The 12364-nt window shown below is 37.1% G+C and overlaps 1 protein-coding gene across 1 annotated transcript in view; it reads right to left on the bottom strand.

Annotated features, from left to right (window-relative positions):
* The window catches only part of PCDH15 (protocadherin related 15), a 357851-nt gene that overhangs the window by 302788 nt on the left and 42699 nt on the right, over positions 1-12364 (bottom strand). The window lies entirely within an intron of this gene.

Genomic DNA, 12364 nt, shown 5'->3' on the forward strand with positions numbered 1-12364 from the left:
CTAATCAATAAAGTTACTTACTTACTTACCTACTACTACTACCTATGACTGTGGCCTTGGAGTGAAGGTTGAGAGCGAAAGAGAGAAAATGAGACCAGCAGTTGCTCCCAAGTTCTGATTGTTTCTTCTATACAGAATATTTAAAAAGTTTCAAGTGTCGCTCGGGCAAAACACTCAAGATCTTTCAAGTTTTGTTTTGCAAATAAAGTCATTTTAACTGCAGCTATTCCGCCTAGCAAAGAAGTTGCCATGATCTAAGTTCTGCTTCAGTCTTGCATAGAAGAGGGTCATAACCATGACATTTAATTGGTGTCAGTCCTTTTTAATAATTACTAATAGAAATCTAAAGCCACCTGTCTTCTTGAAGCTGTTTCAGTGATTATCTGTGTTAATTAACATAGCAATTGAATGATCAAAGTTAATTTTTAAACCTGATCCTGCTGATGACTCTGATGACAAAATTAGCATATTGAGGACTCTCTCCCTCTAACCTGATTCCTTGGGATATGGTAAGGCTTGCTGCACATTTAAACATCAAACTGTATACAGAGCGACAGGTTGACCTAGAAAAGGTATGCAACCTTCTGTTCCCCCATAACTGGAGATTTGTAGCAATGCACACAGCATACCTCAAACACCTGATCACTCAAAACACAAAAGGCCCTTTACATTAATACATTTTAATATTCTCTCCTTGGCTGGAATATCTGTATTTGTTTGGGACTAGGCAAATTGAATTAATTGAGCATCTCCCCTTTTAACACTCATCCAAAATGCTTGAATTTCTCCTATACTATTAAGGGTCCCAGCTCATAGGGATCACCCTTTCTTTACATGATACCACCAGATCTCAGTTTCTCAATAATACACAATGTTGCCTACTTTGGTGCTGCATTTAAAGTTAATCAACAACATACAGTGAATAAGAACAAGTAGATTAGAGGATCTATCTAGAATATTAGTATTTTTGTATAATTCTTTGCTAAGTCATAGTAGTGTGCTAGTGTGACATTCTACCCTTTATTTATATAGAAATTCTGATATTTTTCTAATTGCAGAGGTAATGTTATGGAGGATAACTCTCTATAGCTTTGTAATTATTGGACTTATAGCCCCTTATGTTATGCCTAAATGTAATGGGGTGTTAGGTGACTTTATGTATTTCATGGTGCACAATCTTTATAGGCAGTGTTTTATTAGAATCTTCACTGTTTCATGGTCAAGGCACTGACTTATAATAACTAATCTTGAAATTTAGCTAATTGAAACTGCAATTGAGATATGTCTCTGAGGTTTTAAGAAAAATCATTGTATAATCTTGAGGAATGTAAGCTTAACCCTCTGCCAAATGTTTATTTAAATAGCTTTATGGCCTTATTCTGGTCCATTTATTATGAAACATTTGTGTTGCCTACAAGATGAGAAATGTCATTAAGAACAAATCTCTAAAAAATAGATAAGATTGAAGAGTCAAAAACTAGAAGAAACACTGGCAAAAATGCCCAGAGAGGAGAGAGGAAACAAGGCACCCTGGATCAGCTGTTGCTGAAAAATGATACAATGTGTGAGGTAAATCTTAATGACTCCATAAATACCCCAATGTATTTAATCTACTTGCCAATAACACAGTAAATATTTTAAAATTTTAATTTAACATGCAGTTGGTATATATGACAGCATCGGCATCTGGGGAGTAGGGTATCAATGACATCAAAATGGCATAAAAAAGATCAAATGGTTACACAGGGTAAATGGAGTCAGTCCAAGGCTGAAGAACCTTCACTGAGAAGCTGTAACCTGCAGTTCAGTTCAGTCCCAGGGCAGCTTTACGTAATCCCTGCAACCCAGAGATCAAGAGAGAATTCAGACCTTCTAATTTCTCTTTCCTTAATAAATCCTGTGGATGTGACATATTTTGGTAGAATTCCAAGCATTATGGTGGACTACACCACATAAGATTTCAGAAGGTCAGGCATTTTTGGATTTTCTCATAGTATAAACAAACAAACTCCACATTCAGTAAAATTACTTAACCCAATAGTTTTCCACTTAACTAGAGTTTTGAAACATAGGAATATAGAAAAGACTGTTCGTGATACATAAGGTACATGGCACAATCCATTCTCACACATTAAGACTTTGCCTTCATATTCTGTTACCTGTGAAAATCAGGCCAAAATCTTTTGTCATTTCCTATTTATACCAGCAAAGAACAGTAGCTTATGCTTGTTTTACCCTCTTCTCCCAAATGCAACCTCCTCCATTTGAATGAAGCATGATTGCACAAAATGAAAAATAAATCAAAACCCAGTGATTAAATCAGGGGAGTTAACCAGGTGCTGCCTAGAGTTCTGAACTACAAAGATGACTGAGTAAAATTTATCTAACCCAAATAACCGGAACTAACTTGACCAAGGTATAGTAAGAAAAGTGTTATAAACATTGGGATTTCAGAATACTAATTCCTATCAGGAAGCTTTGAAGAAAAATACAGCATTCCTAAAAGTTTGTAACATTTGCTCTGTGTGTTTACTCTGAATTCTGGATTGTATTTAATAATAAAATATTCTACAGTAAGTGATTCGGTGATCAATTGCAGTTCCCGAGTAGTCAATTAACCACTTCAAACATTATGTTACACTTCTAACTTCCTTTCTTACGTGCTTTTTGTGTGTTTCTGTGTTGGGAGTGATCGTTTTATTTTCTGGAACCAGCAATTGGGGCAGTTACAACTAATAATACATTACTGGTTGAATCGTTTTTACAAAAGCATTCTAAATTCTATTTCACTGATACAACCTTTAATTATGTCATTTTTATATAAATATCCATAATTGTGAGCAGTTTTGGAAAGCATATAACATTTCACAGGTATCTATTTTAAATAACTTGTCAAAATGACTACAGCCTCCCTTTTGTCCTGTTCTCCAAGGAACATGATCTATATAGGCAATTTAGAAAAATATTACCAATCTTACATGGCTTATATTTTTTATTTATTTAATTTATCTTCTATCCCGCCTTTATTATTTTTAGAAATAACTCAAGGCAGGGAACATCCCTAATACTCCTTCCTCATCCTATTTTCCCCACAACAACAAGCCTGTGAGGTGGGTTGGGCTGAGAGAGAGGGACTGGCCCAAGCTCACCCAGCCAGCTTTCATGCCTAAGGCGGGACTAGAACTCACAGACTCCTGGTTTCTAGTCCGTTGTCTTAACCACTAAACCAAACTGGCTCTCTTTTTAGATTGCAAGCCTGTTTAAAATATTTTTGGGGGAAAATTATGCATGTATTCCCATCTTTTTCCTTTCATTATCTTGAGGTATATATCTGTGCCTTGTATTTCTTTGACTGGACATATTAATTTTTGAATGTTAAATAGTTACGGGGTAAATAACTGAATAAAGCAGGAAGCCAATGAGAGTCAATAAGGCTCTGTGTCTTACTCTGCTAGAACAAAGATTATTGGTATTTCAGAACATGGTTGGCTGACTCGAATTTGCTAGTGGGAAAATCATTGGAATGTGAAGCTCATTATGTGTAGAAATCCAAATGGAATCAGTGCAACTTCACAATTTTGGAGTGACTCTTTCCATATGAAAATATAAGGTAAGAAGAAAAATGTAAAAAAAGCAAGTGGGTACTTATCTCTCCTTCAGTTACATTTGCCCTATGTGTAAACATAGGAAAGGTTTCATGATGCTAACAGTGGAATCAAATGTATGGAAATTGCACACAGAAATTATAAACCAATAAAATTATAATGGATGCCATCATCAAACTTAAACATGGATTATGGGCATCAGTAAAGCTCTAAAGCCATGAAAATTAATATAATGGTTTCATTATGAGAAACTCAACTAAAATTTTATGGCATATTAATACATTGACTTCTGACTCTGTTATGGGTTTTTATTTACACATTGAAATATTAATAAATTGAACTTCAAAAAACTGATTTGCCTTTGAATTATGCTCATTAGTGTGCTAGCCACCTTCTAGGGATTAATTTAATGGCATAACTGTCCAGAACTTTGGTTTTTAAAAACTGAACCTCACTTCTAGAAACCTTCTAGCAATTGGGCCTGTTTTAACATGACAACGATTTTACATGATTGCTTTGCAATACTGGGGTATATGGCAGAGAGAATTTAGCTTATACAGGTAGTCCTCACTTAACGACTGTTCGTTTAATGATAATCTGAAGTGATGACCTGTACTCACACTTACAACCATCGGAAACTGTTGTGCCACTCCTGTGGTCATGTGATTGCAATTCAGGCACTTGGCAGCTGGCTTGCATTTACGACCAGTTGCAGTGTCCTGTGGTCATGTGATAGCAATTTGCAACCTTTTTTGCCGGTTTCCACGAGAGGTTCAGCCTGCAACTAAGTATTCAGAATGTCCAAGATATGTTAGGATACATGAAGTTTCACAAAGATATGAGAAAACCACCCAGGAACATTCCGTTTTAAATAATTTATTAAATTTATATACCACCTGATTCCCAGTGACTCTGGGTGGTATATAAATGTAATATTATATTAATAATAGAAGGGACGCGGTGGCGCTGCGGGTTAAACCGCTGAGCTGTCGATCGGAAGGTCGGCGGTTCGAAACCGCGCGGCGGGGTGAGCTCCCGTTGCTCGTCCCAGCTTCTGCACACCAAGCAGTTCGAAAACATGCAAATGTGAGTAGATTAATTGGTACCGCTTCGGCGGGAAGGTAACGGCGTTCCGTGAGTCATGCTGGCCACATGACCCGGAAGTGTCCTATGGACAACGCCGGCTCCAAGGCTTTGAAACGGAGATGAGCACCGCCCCCTAGAGTCGGACACGACTGGACTTTACGTCAAGGGAAACCTTTACCTTTACCTTATATTAATAATATTCCATTTCATTCATTCCCAGCTTCTGAACATAAAAATACACTTATGTGCCTCATATTGTTCTCATCCCTGGCTCACGAAAATTAAAAGTACCATCAGAATTCCTAATTTGACTGACCCCAAAGTCTAGATAAATGAATTAATCATTAGACAAGGAACTCATTATTTAAAATATAGTCAAAGCAGACAAAATATATTTTATTGAGATTGACTGTGGTAGAAAGGGAGGTAGATAATATTAAAATAATATACATTGTGGTAGATAGGAAATGTGTGTGCATGCCTTCAAGTCAGTGTTGATTCCTGGCGACTGCCTGGACAAGTCCCTGCAGTTTTCTTGGCAGGATTTTGGAAGCAGTTTGCCATTGTCGTCTTCTTCCTAGGGCTGAGAGGGAGTGACCCAAAGTCACTCAGATTGCTTTCTGCCTAAGGCAGGACTAGAAATCACAGTCTCCTGGTTTCTAGTCTGATGCCTTAACCACTACACCAACCTGGCTCTTAGATAGGGAATATATAGTATTAATATAGTATACTGACATAATATCATAGGAAAGTGAGAACCACAGAACCATTTTGTAAGGACCTAACACTTCACCTGCCTACCTCAGATATGAGAGTGACACAAACTAAGTGAGCCGTGCCGGCTCGGATGTCACCTGGATTAACAAGGTCTGCACCAGATGTTGGGAAACCAGGACAATCTGACAATAAGTGGGCTACTGAAACAAACCATGCATGGATAAGAGAACCTGGAATTGATGGAATGCTACTATAACAGTAGAACTAATGAGAGGGGATATATGAAACGTATGAGTGAACTATGAATGGACAGAAGACCTACATCCACACTGCTCTGACAAACACTGCTCTAGATGAAACATGTATAGGATTGAAGTGGCTGGCATTGAGTTCAGTGGGAATCTCACACGTAGGGGTGAGAAGGGATTTTTGTTCGTTTATAAAATCTTTTCTCATAACTGATTTAGATTCATGCTCACATCTAGCCTATCAACTCCAATTAAACAACCTGGCCCACCTGTTCATCCACGCCCTCCTCCAATCCAGTCTGTCATTTTCTACGTCCTCCACATTTTCTTTGTGTCTTTTCTTCTGCTAAATATCTATATTGAAGAACTATCATATAGTGACAGAACAATTCCTAATTTGATTAGGAATTGATTACTACCAGAATGTAATGAGAAATAAAAGCCCCAAATATCCTCCACTGAAGATTTGTCATCTCTCTGTAAGATTCATGGATTGGGTATTGGCACCTTCCAATCAGCCTTCACTGACTGAGCTGGTACAGTGCCATTTCTCTGCTATAATGTGTTCTTTCAGACATTCCTCAAAGCGGTGGCACATCAGAATTACCTGCTGTCAGAGAAGGCTCTCTGTTGAGTCAATGTGCAAAATTTGCCTTGTCTGGAGCAAGAAGAATGCCAACATTACTGATTTGTGAGAAAATTGAGCTTCCCTGGAGCTAGAGAACATGATAACATGATCTTCTAAGATTCAAATATTTGCACTGGTTGCCATTTGTTTTGGGGGCTCTGTTCAAACAGTAGTCATAAACGTCAAAGCTATAAACAAACTTATGGCCTAGCTAGCTGATGGACAATGTATTTTTATATGAACCTGGCTGGTTATTAAAGTTTGTGTGGAAAGCATTTCTGAAGATAATCTGTGGAAAACCTGATTCTTCTGAAACACAGGAATGGGCTTTCTGTATTACTTCTAAATGATGGAATGCTCTTCCTTGAGTGGAAGATTAGTATATTTATTTCACTACATACAAAGCAGAAGTTCTAAAGAAGGCCTAGAATTCAGCATGAAGATATGTGCAAGAAAATGGTTTTGTTTGTTTTAGATAAGCTGATGTCGCCAATAAGCCCTTTGAAAGTCCCAGCACTTTAAATCAGACTTATAAACAGATGATGAGTGAAATATCAGCTCCATCTAATAAAAATTACCAGTGTTGGGTAGCAATCATGCAACCAGTTTTGGACTACATATACTGTAGGGATCAATCTTGTTTTAATGGCAATCTAATGTACAATTCATTGCAATATCTAAACAAGCTGTCAAGAGACCAGGTGAAAATGTGGCCAAATATTCTCTGTCCATGTACTATCCCCATCCAGCTGACATTTTAGCAGAAAATGATAAAAGGCATTTCAAATCATAAGCAATTCAAGTAAATACTTCACATTGTGAACCCAACCTGACTTTTTTTGCTGGAAAATTACTATGGGTAATTCCAGTTTAGCATGCATCCAGCATTGCTAGTCAACCCCTATATCTAGATCAGGGCAAGCACAAATGACACTCTTTTCAGCTAGCAAAAATACAGATCAATGTTTATTAAACATCAGCAAACATAAAGAAGAGTTAACTTTCAGAATGGGTCAAAAGGCAGCAAAAGCAGGGAGAGAGAAATGTGAATCACAGGCCAGAGGTACAGTAACTGTATCTATCAAAAAGACACAGAAGTTTGTGGGTTTAATACAGATAACATGTTATCAGAGATAGAGCAACATGTAACAGAGCATGAAATAGAATTATGTGCAAATGATGAACATGTAATTGCTAAAATGTATAAACTTTTATTGTGCTTTAAAATGGAAGACGAACAAGTTAAAGAGTGCGTGATAAAATGGGCTAAGAATTTTGGTTATAATACACAGATGGATCAATGGGAAGCAATGTGGTTAAAGGGACTGAAATTCACATCATCTTGTAATTTAAGAGAGGATTTTTATAAAATGATGTACCATTGGCATATGTCACCAGAGAAATTGTCTAAGATGTTCAAGGGTACTTTGAATCATTGTTGGAAATCTGAAAAGCATGAAGGGACATTTTGCCATGCACAATGGATTTGAAAAAGCGAAAAAATATTGGACACAAATACATATGATGATGGAGAGAATTCTAAAAGTCAACATCCAGATGGAACCAGAACTTTTTCTTTTAGGACTTACAGTATTTTTGCTAGCTGAAAAGAGGGTCTTATGTGCTTGCTCTGATCTAGATCTTGGGATTGACTAGCAATGCTGGATGCATGCTATACTGGAATTACCCATAGTAATTTTCCAGCCAAAAAGACGCATGGATGATTTTATTTATTTATTTATTTATTTTACAAATTTAGTCACTGTCCATCTCATTCAAAGAGCGACCCTGGGTGGTTTACAATAAAACAAGCATAAATACTAATTTAAAGTACAATAAAACAGTATTCTCAAAAATAATATACAGTATTCCAAAGCACAGATGTTAATTAAAAATTCTTAATCTATGGGAACATCTTCAGGTGCTAACCACCCCCAGAGTTGGTTACCCCTCCTCATGCTTCTCACGACTTGGCAGAGCCAGGTCTTCCCCCCTTTCTGGAAGGCTGGGAGCCCATTTCACTGCTGGGGGAAGAGTGTCCAATAGGGCAGGGGCAACGGCAGAGAAGGCTCTCTTCCTGGGTCCTGCCAATCAACATTCTTTCATAGATGGGGCCCACAACATGCCTTCTCTGCCTGACCGGGTGGGATGGGTTCATGTATATGTGGTAACAACAGTGAAGTTATTATATGCACCAAGATGGAAGAATATAGAAATACTTACAATGGAGGAATAGACAGTGAAGTTGGCTGAATTTGCAGAACTGGCTAAACTGAATTGTTTGATTAGGGAGGGAATATCTACTACTTTTATAAAAGTCTGGAAACCCTTTATGGATTTTTGCTGAAAATGGATAAAACTGAACAGATGACTTCCGGATTTACGGATTAGTAAGAGCAAAATATGGGGAGGATGAAACTACAGTACATTATATAATTTCGAAGGGGCAAAATGGTTTTAAATATGTCTTTAACTGCTGTGAAGAAGATCAGAAGTTGCTTCCTTAACTATATTTCTTTTTCTTTTCTTTTTTTGTTTGCTCTTTATTGCTTGAATTATTTTTTCTTTATCTTTCCTCTTTTCTAACTCTTTCTTTATATTGTTTTGTATTTATCTTTTTAACTTTGAAAAAAAATCTTTATATATACAGTCATGTGAAAAAGAAAGTACTCCCTCTTTGGGTTCTATGGTTTTATGTATCAGGACATAATAAAAATCATCTGGTCCTTAGCAGGTCTTAAAATTAGGTAAATACAACCTCAGATGAACAACAACACATGACATATTACACCGTGTCATTATTCATTTTACAAAAATAAAGCCAAAATGGAGACATACTCCATCACAGTTAGTAAGATGGTGATGCAAGATTGGTCTTCTTGTCCTTTGGAGATGTAGTCTAAGGCATTAAGGCAACCTTTCACAATCTGGGGCCTTCCAATTCTATTAGACTTCTAACACATCTGATTGCTCCAAGTTTGGGAATCCACAGAAACATGGGTTTCAAGTTAGATGGAAGCAAGCATTCATTAAATGGATTAAATGATTAAAAGGACAAATGCAAGAGAAATTAATAGTGGAACAGCAAAAGAGCTCAACACACAGCTTACGGGCCACTTCAAGATGTCATACTTGCTAAATCATAATTCAACATGATAAAAATCAGCTGCAATGAGCCTTGGACTTGCATGCTTCCTACTTACTCCAGTTTAGAAGTTTTTGATTCTGATGTCAATTAACCACTGTTTGTTGTATTGTTCTTGCTATAGTTCTAATTATGCTCTGGTTTGGTAGGATAAATTGATTCAAACCCAAGTTAAGGATACTCCTGATCTTTCAGCTTTCGATAACATGGCTCAAAATATCTGAACACCTCCTTCTGTTTATTTGGAATGGTAAAGAAGAGGATGAAAATCTGAGAGCTGCTGCACTTTGTATTATGCTTTAGCACAAAATTCAGTTGAAGACCGTTGTGTCCAGCCTCACTGTGTTCAAAGATTCATAAGCAGCCAGGGAAAGAAATAAGTTGACCCAAAGACCTTGCAGAAGCTATAATTGGTCCAGAATGCAGTGACTCAAATAGTTATGAATGCTTCATAGTTCACCTAAGTAACATTTCCACTGCAGAACTGCATTGGCTACTAGTTGGCTTTTGGGTATACTTCAATGTTGGTTGTCACCAGTACATGGCTTGGAATCTGGGCAACCTTAGAAGACTACCTACTCCAGGAAAACTTGCCCATCTAGTAAGATCTGGCAGAGAGGACTCACTTCTGGTTCCAAATCCCTTGGGATTACCATCAAGGACCATGGGCATGCACCCCTTTGAGGTAGGGCAGGTTGGGAAACAAACAGCACAAGGATTACAGGAATGCTTCTTTAGCAGAGTATAATAACATAATCTTGAAAGCCTGCCCAGAGTTTCTCCTGAGCAGGCTCCCACTTGATATCTCAGATTCATGATGAGGTTGAATTTATTTTTCATGCCTTCTCCTTTCCCAGGACTGAATTGTCTCTTATCTTGCTTTACCTGCTCCTGCATACCTTCTTCAACGTTGTTGATCCATACTTCCACCGGGCCTTCTCTGTTGCTGCTCTCATTCTCTGGAATATCATGCTCCTGAGATTGGAATGGCCCTGGCCATTCTATGCATTTGGAAGGCTACTAAAGCCTAACTCTTCAAAAGCTCTGAGTTTTGTATCCTTTGAAAAGAGGGTGCATGTTGCCTGCTACTGTAGTCAGTAAGGAAGATAGGCAAAAGGGATGAAGCATTTTTTAGTCCAAAATGAGATAACATTTGAAAATGGCTCACGCAGACACTCTCTTAAATCACTGAATTATAAGGAGGAGGAGGAAGTACAGCGCAATCAAACTTTCAAGATTCTGTTGTTATAGCCAATCTCAATAGAGGTAGTTTTTGCCTTTCTATGGGTTTGATTTCTGGTCTACCCAGTGGGACTGGCAGCTATTGATTACATTGGGTTATACTGTGTTGTTTATTAAGGTATTGTACTGTATTGCATTTTTCTTTTTTAACCTTTTTTATTGAGTAAGCCACTCAAGAGTAGCCTTCCACTGGAGCAGCATACAAACCTCAATATCTACCTACCTACCTACCTACCTAGCAAGTCTGTCTGTCTGTCTGTCTACAGTATGTATGTATGTATGTATGTATGTATCTATCTATCTATCTATCTATCTAGAGCCCTTGACATGAGAATCCCATTTGATGCATCAGAATAACAGTGAGAAATTGAAAAGAAACAATGATTAACCAGGGCAAACGGATTACGCCTGTAAGTGTGCTTAAGCATTGCATATTAATAAATTCCGATGTATGAGGGAATATATCAAGGGGGAAAAAAGAGTCCTTATTTACAAAAGGGGGAATTGTTTAAGGAACTGTTAAATAAAAGAGATACAAATTAAAGTGAACTGCTGAATTAGTATAACAAACAGAGGTTCTTATTTTAAAAGCAACAATATTAGAAAGAACAGTCACATGTTAAGTGGTAATTGGCAGTCGTTTGCCTACTTTCTATTCAAGTTGTAGACTAAGGGCAGCTGTGCAAGTTAGCTTCTACTGAAATCAAAGAGTTGTTCTTCTCAGCCAACAGACAGCTCACTTCTTCATATTTAAAGGAACTCAGGAAAGCTTGCCAGAACCTAGAATTTTACATTAGCTATAACTAAATGACTAGCAGGTGGCTTTGTGCACAGAAAAGCAAGGACAAATATCAACCAATAATTTATTTAGATTGTCTATTCTTTATTGCATATTCCAGGAAAATGAGGCTATTCCACAAACACCAGATTAATGTTTCATAATGCAAACAGCAACAAAAAACTACATCTCAATTTCTTGTAAGGATTTCTATGTTATAATAAATAGATTGGCAGGCACATATGCGATGCAAAATTATGTCCCTTTATTCAGCATAAAGCTGGGAAATTTATACATATATTCATAGCTAGCTCCTGCTGTGATAAATTACTAAAAAATATTCATATCCTTATCTTGGCAAAGTAAGTGTTGCTTGGCCCCACATCAAGGTTTTTCATTTCTCAAAATGTTCCTCCCCCCTGCCTTTTTAAGTTAAAATTGTTAAAATATGGCTTTGCTGATGCTATAGAACAATTCAGAAATTGGCCTCTGAACTAAAGTTGGGACTGAAGGGATTTCCTGAGGTGGTGTCCTTCCCTGCAAACTTATTCAACTTTAAAACAAAGCTATAAAAATGATACTTCATTATTATAAAGGCAGAGCCTGATTTTATATCTTGGATTACTAGATTTCCATGTATTTCATTGATTATTGGTAAAGGCACCTTAGGATAAAAACTGAAATGGATCTAGTATGAGTTCCACTCACATGAAATGGTAGTTAAAATGAACTGTTTACCTCACGTATTTGCATGTCTTACTAATATAGAAATGTTTAATATGGAGATATGATGCCTTAATAAAGCAACTAGAATAAGTACATGTTCGTTCTGAAAAGAATATGTATTTACTTATAATGGAGAAGCACTTAAATCGGTATTTTTCTGAGTATGGAATTGGTGTTAAATAAGCAGCA

The sequence above is a fragment of the Candoia aspera genome, chromosome 6 (assembly GCF_035149785.1).
Source record: "Candoia aspera isolate rCanAsp1 chromosome 6, rCanAsp1.hap2, whole genome shotgun sequence".
Lineage (NCBI taxonomy): Eukaryota > Metazoa > Chordata > Lepidosauria > Squamata > Boidae > Candoia > Candoia aspera.